The sequence below is a fragment of the Zingiber officinale genome, chromosome 7A (assembly GCF_018446385.1).
Source record: "Zingiber officinale cultivar Zhangliang chromosome 7A, Zo_v1.1, whole genome shotgun sequence".
Classification (NCBI taxonomy): domain Eukaryota; kingdom Viridiplantae; phylum Streptophyta; class Magnoliopsida; order Zingiberales; family Zingiberaceae; genus Zingiber; species Zingiber officinale.
Genome location: NC_055998.1, coordinates 71559636 through 71575511, shown reverse-complemented (window position 1 = coordinate 71575511; position 15876 = coordinate 71559636). Strand labels below are relative to the sequence as shown.

Genomic DNA, 15876 nt, shown 5'->3' with positions numbered 1-15876 from the left:
TTAAATCTCTCCCGACATTCTTGTAACCGCCCCCCTATGAATTGTTGGACTCTATAAATTCTCATCTAAATAGTTGCGATCCTAGAAGCAGAAAAGAACATCGCCAGAAATGATTTCTTCATCTCGAACCAGCTGGTGATAGAATTGGGTGGGAGACAGTACAACCAATCTTTTGCTGAGAATGGAAATGTTCAAAGGCTAACATATTCTTCTAGTATGCCATGTGGGTTCAATGTAGAGCACACCATATCCAATTCTTGTAGATATCTGTTGGGATCCTCATCAAAAATTTAATGAAACTTCGATAATAAATGTACAATTTGCTATAACTCGAAGTCTACCTCCAAATCAAAGTATCAAATGCAGAAGGACTCATCAGATAAGTCTAGTGTCCAAAGCTCTCCAAGAGTCTTTTCAATGTTGTTCTCCATGTTACTTAACAAATCTGAGATCCTGATCACATTAAAACACTGAAACTACTAACGACACACAGAGATTTCCTAGTCTTATCTAAAATACTAACATAAATAATATCAAAAAACACAAGAAATATACAAGATAGAATGCACACATACATGAAATGTATAATTAAACCCTAACAATATTTTTGAATTTTTATGATCACTAAAGAAATAGAAATAAGGGAGAATAAAATTAAAAAAATAAAATGAAAAATATTGAAAAATTGAAAAGGTGGTCAAAATGATGAAACTTGGCCAAAACAAGCCTTTATTCATGGTGTAACTGTGAGTATTACTCCCCTTGCTCCTTTCCTTCAACCTGCAAAGTTCAAGAGTAAAAGAAGAAACTGACAGTTACATCAAAAGAAAAATAAATTAACAAAGTAGAAAAATAAGATAAAGATAAAACAAATTTATAGTCTAAAAACAAACGAGCACCACTAGTTCCCTGGCAACAACGCCAAAATTTGATCGAGAGCATTTGTCATTCGCCCAAATCAAATTAATAATTTTTAATTAACCGAACCCCTTAACCTACACTAAGGTAGTATAATAAAGGGGCCAGGTCGTCTCTCTCACGGAACTAATGACAAGACGTTTATTTTCAGACCAAATAGAGCCAAGGAGTTTGTTTTGGGACTTTCTAAACCTAATGTAATAATTGAAACCCTAACTAACCAACAACGATGAAATCATAGCACAGTATCACTCTATACTACAGATAATACCATAAATATACATAAATGAAATTAACTATCAACTACATAAAAAAAAGTTTATACATAACACTAAAAAGACAACCATTAAAAAAAAAATGTTGTCCTTTTTTTAACATTTTCAGTGAAAAATGATGTCTATATTTTTTTTTCTCTTATAAAAGATAACTCTTTTTAAAAAGCGTTGCTGTTGAGTTCAATTCAATTTAAGTCACACATTCATTTGAATCAAGGGTCAGAATTGGATATTTAAAAGAGATGAAAAAGCCCTAGGAAACGGTATCTCTTAGCTGCTGATTACTGTTCATGCCTCCACCCCGACGCACGCCACCTTCTTCCTCTCCTCCATTCGCCAGCCAGTGGCCTCCACCCCTTCTTCACCACCGCTGGCCAACCCTTCCTCTTCACCACCTTCCCTCATCGACTACCGGCTCTCCTCCACTCTTCTCACGTGAATAGAATCAACCCGACGCCAACACAGAAGCAACTCACGCACGAGGCGCTTCCTAAAGCCATGCCGGCGCTGCCGACTTCTTCATTTTCATTCACCTCCTCCCTTCAGATTAGAAGGGAAGAGAGCAAGGGGTCTCCTCTTCAGTTTAGAAGAGGAGCTTCTTCTGTCTCCAGCCATCCACGACCCTTCATCAGCCCCTCATTGTCATCCAACAGCCCTCTTCCCTCTCCTCTTCGGGTTAGAAGAGGGGAGGGCAGCTTCCGTTGCTTCTAGTAGTTCCTTCTTCCACACCGGCAGTTTCTCTCTACCTTTCCCTAGTTCTTCCTTTGCTCCTGCCTTGCCCCCAACTAAAGACAGCCATCATCTCTAAGAAACATTAGTGAATTTATGTTGTGTTGTCAAGTAGTTCCCTGTTCTACTTGCTTTTCATTGGTTGTGTTGACTACTGCTCTACGAGAAAATTTGTCGATATGCTATGTTTGTTCGTTTCGTGTAGAGAATATATGTTGACCATCCAATCAATTTGTTGTTTCTCTTGGCACAGGAACCTTATCACAGGAGGAGTATCAGACTCAATTTGATCTAGTAAACATGAATTTACAATTGAAAGATCTTGCAGAGCAAAGGCTAAGTAATACATGGTTCTCATGCAGTTCCTACATTTTCTGTTCTTTCTGCTTTCCAAAGATACTATGCTTCATTTAATTAAAGAATCAGATATGTTTTCCCCCAATCATGATGATCCATTTCATTTTTGTATCTTAGACACAATATATCTCGCGAAGTAATCAATGAGAAGTTAGCCACACCGTTTCCTGCTGCTTGCCACATGAAGGGGTTGGTAACTTCTTAATTTGTATGATGTTCCTTGCTTGATTACTTAGATAAGTGATTTGTCTATTTCTATTGCTTTATTTTTAAAAACTACTAATTTTGGCGGCAAGTTAAGTTTAAAAACTACTAGGCCTTGAGATATTTCTGGATTAAATAGCTTTTGATGATCTGGATCAAAACACCACTAACTCAACATTTTTGTGACCGCGAACTCAGTTTGCAACACCGAGAATTACTGACATTCATGGAATTTTTGGAATATTGATAGATGTAGTCCTTTTCTTTTCTTGTTCTTGTTTCAATGTCAAAACAAATGTCCTTATACACCAGAAATAAAATCTTTATTTCATTACTACTACTATTATTATTATTATCAATTATTATTTCCCTAACTTATGTAGCTATCTCATGTTTATAGATTTTCTTGGGTTCAAAAGCAGCAGCATGCATTTTTCTTTCCAAGCAAGTAGTTTCAATATCTGACAAGCCACCATCATGCATAGTTTAACAGTTTCTTTAATTATGGAACTTACACTGATTTTACCTTCTTTAAGAATGTGTTGAGTGTGATAGAAGTCTTCCCATACCGATTTTACTTTGTTAAGTATGTTTATTTCCCTATGTCTTCTCCCACTAATCCTAATGGCTATGAATTTCATTTGCTCCTGTTTTCTTAAATTTCTCATCGGTAGTGATTGCTCAAGTGTTTTGCAGGCGACCAGATGGTGTTCTTCCTATTGCTCATTATTGAGTTGATCGGATTCATTGTTTTTTTGCTTCAAACCTTTCCTAGCTCGACCCAGAATGGTGCTCTGCTATAACACTGCTGTAGTGTCAATTTTTAATACGGATCCTCTGTCTCGAAATCACTTTGTCCCCTTATCGATCGGATGGGTCAGATTACATCTCAAGGATGACTTGCACATCATAAGGATATTACACGGATTTGAATATGTTGAGTCCCTTGACTCATAGATTTTAACTTTTTTTCCAGATAATGGGACGAATGAGATAGGAGACATTAACCAATGAATCAACTCGGGACAATGACAGTATAACCCGAAAAATTTCCAGTTTAATTTCCATATTAGCTAAGTGTTTTCTTTGAAAAATAAATTCTAAACTGTATGATCAGTACCAAATATCACTAGTAATTTATAATTTAAGAGCTATCGATCTATCTTAGTTGAATTGAGAACTCATTAAGTATGTGCAAGTGATGTCCGCTATATATATATATATATATATATATATATATATATATATATATATATATGGGAAAAAAAAACTAAGGACGTCTAAACTTAAAAGAGGAAAGAGGGAGATTGAGAGAAGAGAGAGAAGAAAAGAGATGATCTTGGGAGGGAATAAGCTTAGGGAGATAGTTTTTAAGATTTCAGTTTCATTATAATATCGATTAATGTCATTATGTATTCTTCATCTCTTTACCTCCATGCTTACACTCTTGTAGGGATTCTAATAACGTTACCGGTGTAACCCCACGATGGTCTCACAGAAAAATTATCCCCATTGATATTTGGTGTTACTAAGTAAAAAAGGTAAGTCTGTTTAAAGGGTTACCCTTTATCACTGAGGGTCCTCCGGCCATACGATCTAGATTACATAAATCATTTCCTAATATGGAATTGGTGAAAACTCATTAAACTTTAATTAGCTAATCCCTTGTGGATGAATAGCCCCAATTCAAGGTGATATCCCAGAAAGTCCAATTAAAGGGTTACCCTCTGTCACTAGTGTTGAAATCCCAAGGTTATTTTTGTTGTGATCAACCAATTTAGGTTAGGTCCTGTTATGTTTTGATCCCTGTGTCTAAATGTGCAGGAGCTTAGGAGCACACGAAGTCGAGCGGAAGATGCGACTAGCGAGAAGGACGACACGAGAGAGAGCCGACGGATTCGGTGCGTCCAAGGGATGAGACGCTGCAAAAGAGTACACTGGTGGATGAGAAGGATGTGTGCGACGTTCGTGGGACGAGAAGTTAGAGCGGAAGTTTGCTCGAGGAGAAGGTCGGAAATTGGGTTCGGATGAACCCTATTCTGTTGGCTAAAATCACCGAGGCGATCGGAGCAGTGGAAGAACTCAAGTGGAGTTATGAAGCTGCTAGAGGCACCTTCAACAAGAGTTGAAGGCATCTCCACTACCTTTAGGCAGAAGGTGTCTTCAACCAGCCATGGAACGCCTTAGACCAGGCAATCTAGTCGTTGGGGGAAAGGATAAAGTTTTATCCTTTGCCTCGCTGGAGGCGCCTTCCAACCCTATGGAATGTGTCTTCAGCCTGAGGATAAGTTTTTACAGGGGCTAATAAAGACCCCTGGACCTAGGAAAGACACAACAATTTCTGTATTGATTTCCTAGCAATAGTCTGAGCTATTAACGAGTGTAAAAGTTTTTTCCGCCTTCAGTAAAGGAGACTTTTTAAGACCTTCCATTTGACTTAGATTAACAACCAACTAGGTTGTAACCAAGTAAATTCTGGTGTCTTTTACTAATTTTATTTAAGTTGTTATTTTTGTATTATTTTATTTGCTATGACTGCTAACCTAAGTTGGAAGATCGAGAAAGGCATTTTATTGTTTTAGGCAACTCAACCCTCTCCAGCCGACCCACCAGACCAACAAGTAGTATCAGAGCCTAACAACATCAGGAGGACTAACCGTCGAACGAAGCACACGAGATGGTCGGTTCAGACATCCACCCACCAAAGTTCGAGGGACACTTCGTCAACTGGAAAAAGAAGATGAAGGTATTTTTCAAGACTGATTTCAATTTATTTTTAATAATGGAGTTTGGTTTTGTAGCACCTAAGGGTAAAGATAAATATCACTGGACCAAAAAGGAGCAAGCTAATTTTGTAGCAAACAGTAAAGCAGAGTTCCATCTACTAAGCGTTCTACCGCCATAAGAAGTCAATCGGATCAGAGTCTACAAGTCTGTGAAGGAGCTCTAGGAGAAGTTTCTGGAATTACACGAAGGAACTTCGGAGGCGAAACTCGCAAGACGGAATCTGCTTAGAAACCAGATTAGCAACATCAAACTGGAACAAGGTGAAATAGTTGCACACCTTCATTCAAGGATCAAGGAGCTCATCACTGGACTCACGAATTTCGGAGAAAAGGTAAGTAACAGAGATTCGCTAAGTTACGTGTTTAACGCATTCCCCAGAAGTACTGAATGAGTATCATTAGTAGATGCATATTACATATCTAAGGATTTAGATTCAACTATGTTAGAAGAGTTATTTTTTACCTTTGAAGTCCACGAAATAAGATGTATAGATTCGAAGGAGCCGAAACACAATATTGCCTTTAAGGAAAAAATAGACGAACAAACGTCAGAATCCTCTCTCGACGACGATGAAACGGTAATGATGGTAAAATGTTTTAAAAAGTTACTTAAATCTAGAAAATCTAACCATCCGCAGGATAGAAAGAGAACAACAATCAGATGCTACCACTACAATGAAGAATAGCACGTTAAGGACAACTGCCCTAAGTTAAAAATCAACGAGAAGAGCAAAGGCAAGAACAAGAAGCCCGTCTAAAAGAACAAAATACAAGACTCTGAAGGCGACGTGGGATGAAACGTCATCCGAATCGGAGGTCGAAGCCTTTTTCGGGCTTGCGTTGATGGCAAGTTATCAAGAAGACGAATACGAAGAAAGCTCTTTTGAAATGAGCATCGAGAGCATCAATGAAGGGGAAGCGACGTCAAAAAAAACAGCAGTTCAAGGAAAGCCACAGACAATGAGATCGACAAGGTAAGTCAGGTACGATCTCTTCCTCCCGATAAAATGTTTAAATTCGTTAAATTATTATCTAAAGATTGTCGCAAATTAGAAAAAGAAATTAAAGAATTAAAATTAATTCTAGTAAAATTTTGTCTATTAGAAGAATTTGATAAAATACAATTGGAGAATGATAATTTACAAAAAGAAATAACTTACTTGAAAAATCGTGCATGTTCGTTTAATCAAAACAATAAAAGATATAATTTGAACTGATATTTTAAATATCACAAAGGACAAGTTAAGAAAATTTTAAAGAAATATATACCCAAAAGATTTTTAATTAATCCAGTAGATTAGAACCTATATTGGATTCCAAAGACTTGTCTAAATTAAAGTATAATTAGACTTAGCACTTTCAGATAATACATTAAATATTTGATTTCATTATGAGGCTTTGTCTAGAAGTGATTGATGATCCAATAACCAAGAAGGCCTAGTGTCTTGCCAAAACCTGGAAGTCGATTAACGAAATAAAATGTTTAATTGACAAACTGATAAGTATAAAATAGTTAGTTAAAATAATACTTTTAATTTTTGTCAAATTCATAACTTAGAAAATTTTTAAAGTTTCAAAATTTGTTGTAATTTTTCTAAGTGATATCAAAATAATTTTCAAATATTTTTCAAAACACTTGTAAATTTTTTTAATTATCCTTAGATTTTTTTTATACCCCATTTTTTATGTGATCAAAGGGGGAGGAGGAAGACTAAGTCTAAGGGAAGGTAGTACAAATTTAAATCTGTAATCTTTTTGCACTTTATTGCATTATTCAAATTTTAAATCATTTTGCATACTTGTAATTTATTGTTTAAACTTTATATTTATTTACCCTAACTTAACTTGAGTTGCTCACATAAAAAAAAAAGGAGAGATTGTTGAAATCCCATGGTTATTTTTGGTGTGATCAACCAAGTTAGGTTAAATCCTATTATGTTCTGATCCCTATGTCTAAGTGTGCAGGAGTTTAGGAGCACAGGAAGTCGAGCGGAAGACGCGGCTAGCGAGAAGGACGACACGAGAGAGAGCCGACAGGCTCGATGCGTCCGATGGACGAGACGCTGCAGAAGAGTACGGCAGTGGACAAGAAGGACGAGTGCGACGTTCGAAGGACGAGAAGCCAGAGCAGAAGCCTGCTCGAGGAGAAGGTCGAAAATTAGATTCGGATGAACCCTATTCCGTGGCCGAAATCACCCAGACGATCGAAGCAGCGGAAGAGCTCAAGTGGAGTTATGGAGCTGCTAGAGGCACCTTCAACAAGAGTTGAAGGTGCCTCCGCGACCTTCAGGCAGAAGGCGCCTTCAGCCACTGAAGGTGCCTTCAACCAGCCATGGAAGGCGCCTTCAATCAGGCAATCTGGTCGTTGGGGGAAATGATAAAGTTTTATCCTTTGCCTCGCTGGAGGCGCCTTCCAACCCTATGGAAGGCGCCGTCAACCCAATGATAAGTTTTTCCAGGGGCTATAAAAAGACTCCTGGACCTAGGAAAGACATAACAACTTCTGTATTGATTTCCTAGTAATAGTCTGAGCTATTAACGAATGTAAAAAGCTTCTCCGCCTTCAGTGAAGGAGACTTTTTATGAGCTTCTGTTAATGTTCCGCAAGTGTACGGATACATCGTCAGTAATAAAGAAAGATATCGTATCCATAGGGACTGGTATTAACCACTAAAGATATCTCAACACGAATTAGCTAAACAACTAATCAATCGATTTATAAAAACTAGGTGTAACTATAGAAATTAACCTAGAAGTAAAAGCATAAAAACAGGGATAAGGGCTATGATAAAGGATGTTCTAGGAGTTTTGGTTTCTTTGTAATGTTATTTAATGTAAATGATCTACCAAATCTTATTTCTCAATTGTCCATCATTTGTAGAAGGTTGTCGATTCTCTCTTGCAATAGACAATCGACTTAGGACTAAAATTTATATCTAAATATGATCAATTAGGAATGATTCCTATGATATCCTTACACGGGCTTGCCTGTCACATGCGCCCCTCGGATAATCAACATAGAAATGCATTACTTCTCAACCCATATTAAGATATAAAAGATTAATGCATATAATCTATCCTAACCTCTTGAATGTCCTTATTTCCCCTTCAAGATTTCTCTCAATCGTCCTTACACGGATTTGTCTGTCACGTACGCTATCAGATAATCGAATGAGGGATTACCTCTACAAGATCCACAAGACACTCAAACATTCAATCAAATATGGTAATTAAGTTCAATCACAACAATCCACACAAGATCAAATAGATACAAACAAGACAAAATCATAGAAATAGGAAATTGACAAATCCATAAGAGTTTACATCAAATCATATTACAAATACTCCCTCCATCTTAAACAACGAGATCTAATCCATAGAACAAGAAAAGAAACCCAAAGACGAGGATTACAAGAAACTTGATCCCAAAATCCAAGAAGAGAAAGGGAAGAAAAACTTATCTACGATAAAGAACGGTCTTTGAATCCAATTCTCGTTTCCGGAGTCGATTCGTTGAAGATCTGCCCTTAGATCGCCGGAAAATCCCTCTCAGAAGGTGAGGAATCGTCCAAATCTCGTCCTCTCCCAAGAGGGAGAACTTCCCTTTCAAATGATGCAAGAAACCCTTATATAGGGTAGAAATTTTGGGCGCCACACGACCCCGAGACTAGGCCATGTGTGAGACACGACCTTGATCATTCCCTTCACTGCCTATCTCACATGGTCGTGTAGTGCACACGGCCGTGACATGCTCTGCCACTACCCTCCTTGCACGACCGTGTAGATCTACACGACCTCTACTGCCTCCGGTGCTAGAACTCATGCACGGCTGTGTCTGGGACACGACCAAGTCTTGTTTAGCTTCTGGAAGGCTTGCACGGTCATGTCTGGGACACGACCATGTACTGCTTTGGCTCTGGAAGGCTTGCAAATTGGCATGGTCGTGTGATACACACACGATCGTGACCTCTTCCTTTTCTGCAGAGGCTACACGGGTGATCATCACCACACAACCTGGACATTGCCCTGCTCTGCCAATGCTACATGGGTGAGGATCACCACACGACCTAAGTCACTCTCCTAGACATGGCCGTGTGGCACTCCAAGACGGTGTCTTCCTTCTTTCGTTAACTTGCAGATTTAGCCTCGATCATAAATTCTTCTCCAAATACGACTCCTGCGTACAGAAAATGCATAAAAATATACCTCTGAACAAAAAGAGTAAATATGCTAAAAGCAAAGCTGGAAGTACGAAAATGCATAGATAAAACATGCGTAAAATATGTGAATGTGCGTCAAAACATGCTAAACAAGTGTATACAATCTATGCACATCACACTCCCAGACTTAAACTTTTGCTTGTCCTCAAGCAAAAATGTCGCAATCTTAATTCATATGTTCTACAATGCATTTATAATCCCTAATGTACTTTCCTAACTCTATCAAAAAGTTTCATTAACAAGCATGATTATGGAAACAAGTCAAGTATGACTCAAGCATAAATCTATTGTGCACAGTGCAAAAAGTGACCCAAACTTTTCAAGTTTCAATCTATGTCCTAATCAAGTCGTCATCTAGATGAGTTTCTAACGTTTCCGGTGATAGACACTTACATGCCACACACTTGGTTCATATTTCTCAATCAACCCAAGGTCTCAAAGGCATGCTTAATCTCAAGAGAAGCTAAGCAGTCATTTCCCTAGTAACATAACTCGGTCTCAAAGAGGTGACTTACTAGATTCCACTCACGACAACTATTTTTTATATCCCTTATTCATTTTTTTATATAAGTACTTGCATTGTGCAAAATTTATTTACAAATGTACTTTTAGCACAAATATTGAGATATTTTGATTTTTCCAAATGAGCTTACATGATTTGAGCATCATCCAGTAACCAAAATGAAGTTTGAGAAATCATCATGGAAATCAAGTACTAAACAAACAAGATGAATCATGATTATTTCAATGATATCAACTATCCAAGTTCAAGTATGGTGAAGGTAATATCCTTAAGGTCAAATCAAATTTCAAACTTATCTCCATATGATACCTAGCTTATTTCATGCTACTCAAGATAGAGAAAAGAAATACACTAAGCATACTACTAGCATCATTTACAACATCATGAATCAAGATAATAAACGTGCTAACATTTTTACTAAAAGACAAGAAAGCATATAAGTGAAGTTTGATGTTCTCAAGATGTATGCCACAAGATTTTTCAAAAGACAGTCAAGTGACTATCAAAACAATCCAAGCAAAATAAGAACAAATGCAAAACAAAATAAGCTACAGAACAAAACAGAAAATGCAAAAATTTTCAGATTTTCAAATCACCCCCCAGACTTAAACTTTTCATCGTCCCGATGAAATCAATATGGTGGAAGAGGTGGTAAATCAAGAAATTCAGGAAGTGGAAAAGGAAAGACATTAATAAATCATCTTACTTCATCTCTAAAAAACTTATGATATTTAAACAACTTGTCTATATCATCCTGCAAAAATTTCATAAAGCCTCTAAAATCTTCATTAAATTTCATTTGACCTTTATAAGAATTCATTATTCTAGAAATCTTTTCACACAATTCTCTCTCACTTTTAAAATATTCTTGCAATTTTTTAAATTGTTCCTCTTCCATGTGTTCTTTACTTGCAAGAAAATTGATAGTTGAGTCTAAATCGTTATGAATATTGTCCAAAACAGAATGAAGTTCTTTGAAATTAAAACCATGAACATCACTATTAACCAAAGGAACATTTCTTGAAACAACAGTTGACAACAATTTAGAATGTTGACTTGCTAATTTTAATCGCCAATTTTCCTTAATATGAATGGTAGTGAGATCATGATTAGGCAATCTTAAAGGGAAATTGTTCTTAATAAGAAGACTATATCCATATTCTTCACGCCTTATCATATATGTTGTTAAATATGAATTCAAGTCTAATTTACAAGAATTATCAATCATTTCTAATTCACTTAAATCACACCCTAACACCAAAGCTATTTGAGTTAACAATCCTCCTAAAACAATAGGTGTGATAGAATCCGATTTTTTCAATTTTACCAAATATTTAAGAAAGAAATAACCCGAATTAATTGTAACATTTTCAACCATTGCCCACAAACAATACAAGTCCACAAGTCTTACTAATCCCTCTTTATCCTCTCTCTCAAATATAGTATTTTTCATAACTAAATAAGCATATTTGAAAATGGGATTAATAATATGATAAGCTCTAGAATTGTGAGGGTTGAAATGTGATTGTTCAGAAATTTATTGCCAAAAACATGAATTCACAAATTTATGTAAGATCATACACACATCTTCCTTTGACAATTCATAACAAATATTAAAATCACTTAACGTCCACTCATAATCTTCATTAAGTAATCGAAATTTTAGTTTCCCTCCACCTTGAACATTATCAATTGTTATAGAACTCAAAAATTCGAAAACAATTTTAGGGTAAGTAGGGTATTTCATATTTATTAACTCACTCCAACTTATTCTTCCAAATAACCAATTTATATCATCCTTAAACCCCCAACGTATTTAAAGTTGTATCATCTACAAATTTAGTACTTAAAAGAGAGCGTTTACATAAAGAAAAATATCTAAGTTGTTATTCATCGCTGGAAAAAATGATACCAAAGTTGTTAGAGATACCTTTAAAGCAAGAGTTTCTTTTTTTTTTGTTGCAACCATCTTTTCTTTCCCTTTTCTTGTGGGTGAGATCTCCTTGATCACATTTGCCATGGTATAAGAGATTGAGCCCTTAAAGGAAAAAAATGAGAGGAATAGATTAGAAGAGGTAGTTTAAAACTCTAGAGATAAGGAAATGAAAAAGGAAGAGGAAGAAGAAAGGGGTGTACGACGGGCACGGCTGTGTGTTGCCCACACTCCCGTGCCCTAACCCCTTTTAAGGGCATAGACTGGGCCATGTTTTATCACACGACCAAATTCACTTCTTATTTGCACGCCCCTGTCTGTGACATGACTATGTCTATCTTTGTCTCGGGTGAATTTACACGGTTATGTTAATTGGCACGACCACAGCCATCTCCTCCTCGATCTAGCTCGCCCGGCCGTGTCTGGGACACGACCTCTTCCTTCTTCTTCTCGGGAAATCTTGCACGGCCGTGCTGATTGACACGAGGAATGCAGATTTTGCTTCTGGATCATCACACTGGAATTACCACACGGGCCGTATCTAGTGCACGGCCGGGCAATCTCTCTTCTCGGGAGACCTCACACGACCGTGTCTTGTAGACACGACCCTAGCATCCCCTTTTTCTGTAGGAAATACCTGACCTCACATGATCAAGCTCTGTTTTGCTACCAAAAGGTAATATCGCTCTTTCCTTGCTTCTCCAACACTTCCATGCCCATGAAAAAGTCATGGCCAGCTCATGGAAGCAAAATTTCAACTTGAAATCAAAAGTAAAAACAAATTTAAAAGAACTAACTAATGAAAAATAGAAACATAAAATGGAACTAACTAAATAATCAATCTGGAGGGCGAGGTTTAGAAAAGTACAACCTTTGTTTCTCCTCTAAATTCATACCATGTACATACTCCTTCAATCGTTGGTCATTTACCTTAATCATCTCAAGCTCTTTATTCCAAATATTTACAGCTCCGAAAGGATAAACCTTTTTAACTTCGAATGGACCCGTCCACCTTGATTTAAGCTTCCCTGGAAAAAGTTTTAGTTTTGAATTAAACAATAAAACTAGATCTCCTTCATTGTAAGATCTAGCATGCTCATAGACATCCAATCTTAATTCATCAAGCTAATTTAACTGGAGCTTCTTTTTCTCTCCCGCTTCCTTGAGGTTCATGTTTAGATTTGTAATTGCCCAATAAACCTTATGTTCTAATTCTACTAGAAGATGGCAAGGATTTCCATAAACTAGCCAAAATGGAGTCATTCCAATAGGAATCTTGTAGGCAGTACGATATGCCCATAAAGTATCATCTAGCTTTAATGATCAATCCTTTCGTGAAGTAGATACTGTTTTCTCCAATATGGCTTTAATTTCATGGTTAGAGATCTCAGCTTGCCCATTAGTTTGTGGATGATATGATGTTGCTACTTTGTGGCTCACTCCATACTTTCTGAGTAAATTTTCAAACTGTCTTTCTATAAAATACGATCTACCATCACTAATGACTGTTTTAGGCATACCAAATCTTGAAAAAATTATACTTCTAAACAATTTGATAACTGTTTTCGCATCACTTGTAGGCGAAGTTATAGCTTCTACCCATTTGGATACATAATCCACTGCCACAAGAATAAATATGTTCCCATATGAAAGAGGGAATGCCCCCATGAAATCTATTCCCCATACATCAAATAATTCAACTTCAAGTATGTAATTCAGTGGTGTTTTATTTCTCTTGGTGATGTTTCCAGTCCTCTGACATTGATCACAAGACTGTACAAATTTCTTAGTGTCTTTGAATAAAGTTGACCAATAAAAACTTGCTTGAAGAATTTTTACAATTGTCTTATAACTCCCCAAATGTCCTCCATAAGATGAAGGATGACAATGAAATAAGATATCTATAACTTCTTCTTCAGACACACATCTTCGATAAATCACATCATTGCGTTTCTTATAAAGGAGAGGTTCATCCTAAATATAATTCTTGATATTTGAAGAAAAAAAAATTCTTTTGTTGATTAAAGAAATTTGGGGGTAAAACTCCACCCGCCAGAAAATTGACAAAATCTGCATACCAAGGTACTTTTACGCTTGACAAAGCTAGAAGGTGCTCATCTGGAAAAACATCATCAATAGGTAAATCAAAGTCTGCATCCTTTTCTTTATTTTGTCATACTCTAGATAGATGATCTGCCACTACATTTTCTGCTTTCTTCTTATCTCTAATCTCAAAGTTGAACTCTTGTAGCAATAAAATCCAACTGATAAGCCGAGGTTTAGCATCTTTCTTTCCTAGTAAATAACGGATGGTTGCATGTGTTAGAATGTATACTAAAAGCCTAACTTTTGGTGTAAAACATTTATCTAGAAATAAGAATCACATTGGTCAAATGTCTACATTTGTGATAAATGTAGTTGTTCAATTAATTTATATTGTAGATAACATGGTGTATGGTGTCACACACAGAAGATCATGTTATCAGTACCTTATAAATTATAAACAACAGCTCACGACCATGATGGAAAGGAACAAACCATTGAAAGGTTGTAGTGTAATTAGGTGTTAGTTTATCTTAACTATATAATTACACTAGTACACTAAGAGTGTATTGAGTAGGACCATTAGAGGTCGTTTCTTTTATACTAACTTTATAAAGGAACAAAGACATCAGCTATTATAGAAGTGTGTGCTCTTAATCCTAATATAATAACAAGCACATATATTTGATATTTATTTCTTTAATTTATCAATGGGTGAGATTTAGTTCGATGAATCAATAAGCCCGATAAGTTGGGAAATGATATCACTTATAGTGTGTGTTGTTGATTATAGAAGGAAACTGTGTCCTAGTAATTTAGGTTGAGAATGTCCCCAAGAGGAGCTCATAAGGATTGTCATGTTAAACTCTGCAGGTGGACTTAGTCCGACATGACGATGAAGTTGAGTGGTACTACTCTTGGAGCTAGATATTAATTAAGTGAGTTGTCAGTAACTTACTTAATTAGTGGACATTTGTTATCTTAAACACAGGGAGACTAACACACTCATGATAAGAAGGAGCCCAAAATGTAATTTGAGATTGGTGCGGTAGTTCAATAATAGTTCTCTAGTGGAATGAATTATTATTGATAAAGTTAAGTTGTGTGTTCGGGGCGAGCACGGGATGCTTAATTTTATCGGGAGACCAAAACCAATTCCTTCTCTCGGTCCCTATCGTAGCTTCTAGTATATAGAGATTTATACCCACCGCATACCCACCTTTTTACCCATCCAATGGGGCCGACCAAGCTAGCTTGGAACCCAAGCTAGGGCCGGCCAAGACCAAGTGGATGAGCCATGTAGGTGGCCGGCCAAAGCTTAGGTCCCAAGCTTAGGTGGCCGACCGCTAGAATATTAAAAAGGATTTTTATTAAAATTATTTCTTATGTGGATATCATGATTTTAAAAGAGAGTTTAAAAATTAAAAATTTCTTTTATAGCTTTCTACAAAAGATTAAGAGAAGAGATTAATCTCTTTCCTTATTTGTAGTTTAAAAGGATGGTTTTAATTTTTGATTAAAACTTTCCTTATTTGTAAATCATCTACATATTTAAAAGAGAGTTTAAAATTTGAAATCTTTCCTTATTTGTTGATTAAAGGAGGATTTTAAATTTTAAGAATACTTTCCTTTTTAATCATGTTCATGATTTAAAAGAGAGTTTAAAATTAAATATTCTCTTCTACAAAAGATTAAGAAAAGATTTGATATCTTTCCTTATTTGTAGATTAAAAGAGATTTTAATTTATAGAGATAACTTTCTTTTTATCCACATGTTTAAAAGAAAGTTTTTAATTTATTAAATTTCCTTTTTATAAACCAATCATGAAGGGATAAAAATTATTAGAGAAATTTTTATAAATTTCCGGAAGCAAATAAGGAAGTTTTA

The 15876-nt window shown here is 36.2% G+C and overlaps 1 long non-coding RNA gene across 1 annotated transcript; it reads left to right on the top strand.

The window, feature by feature from the left end:
* The first annotated feature begins 1445 nt into the window (after positions 1-1445).
* Positions 1446-3463, top strand: LOC122000170. The gene is made up of 3 exons (XR_006116997.1): positions 1446-2262; positions 2397-2468; positions 3180-3463. It is a non-coding gene; the product is annotated as an uncharacterized LOC122000170 (long non-coding RNA).
* Positions 3464-15876: the final 12413 nt, after the last annotated feature.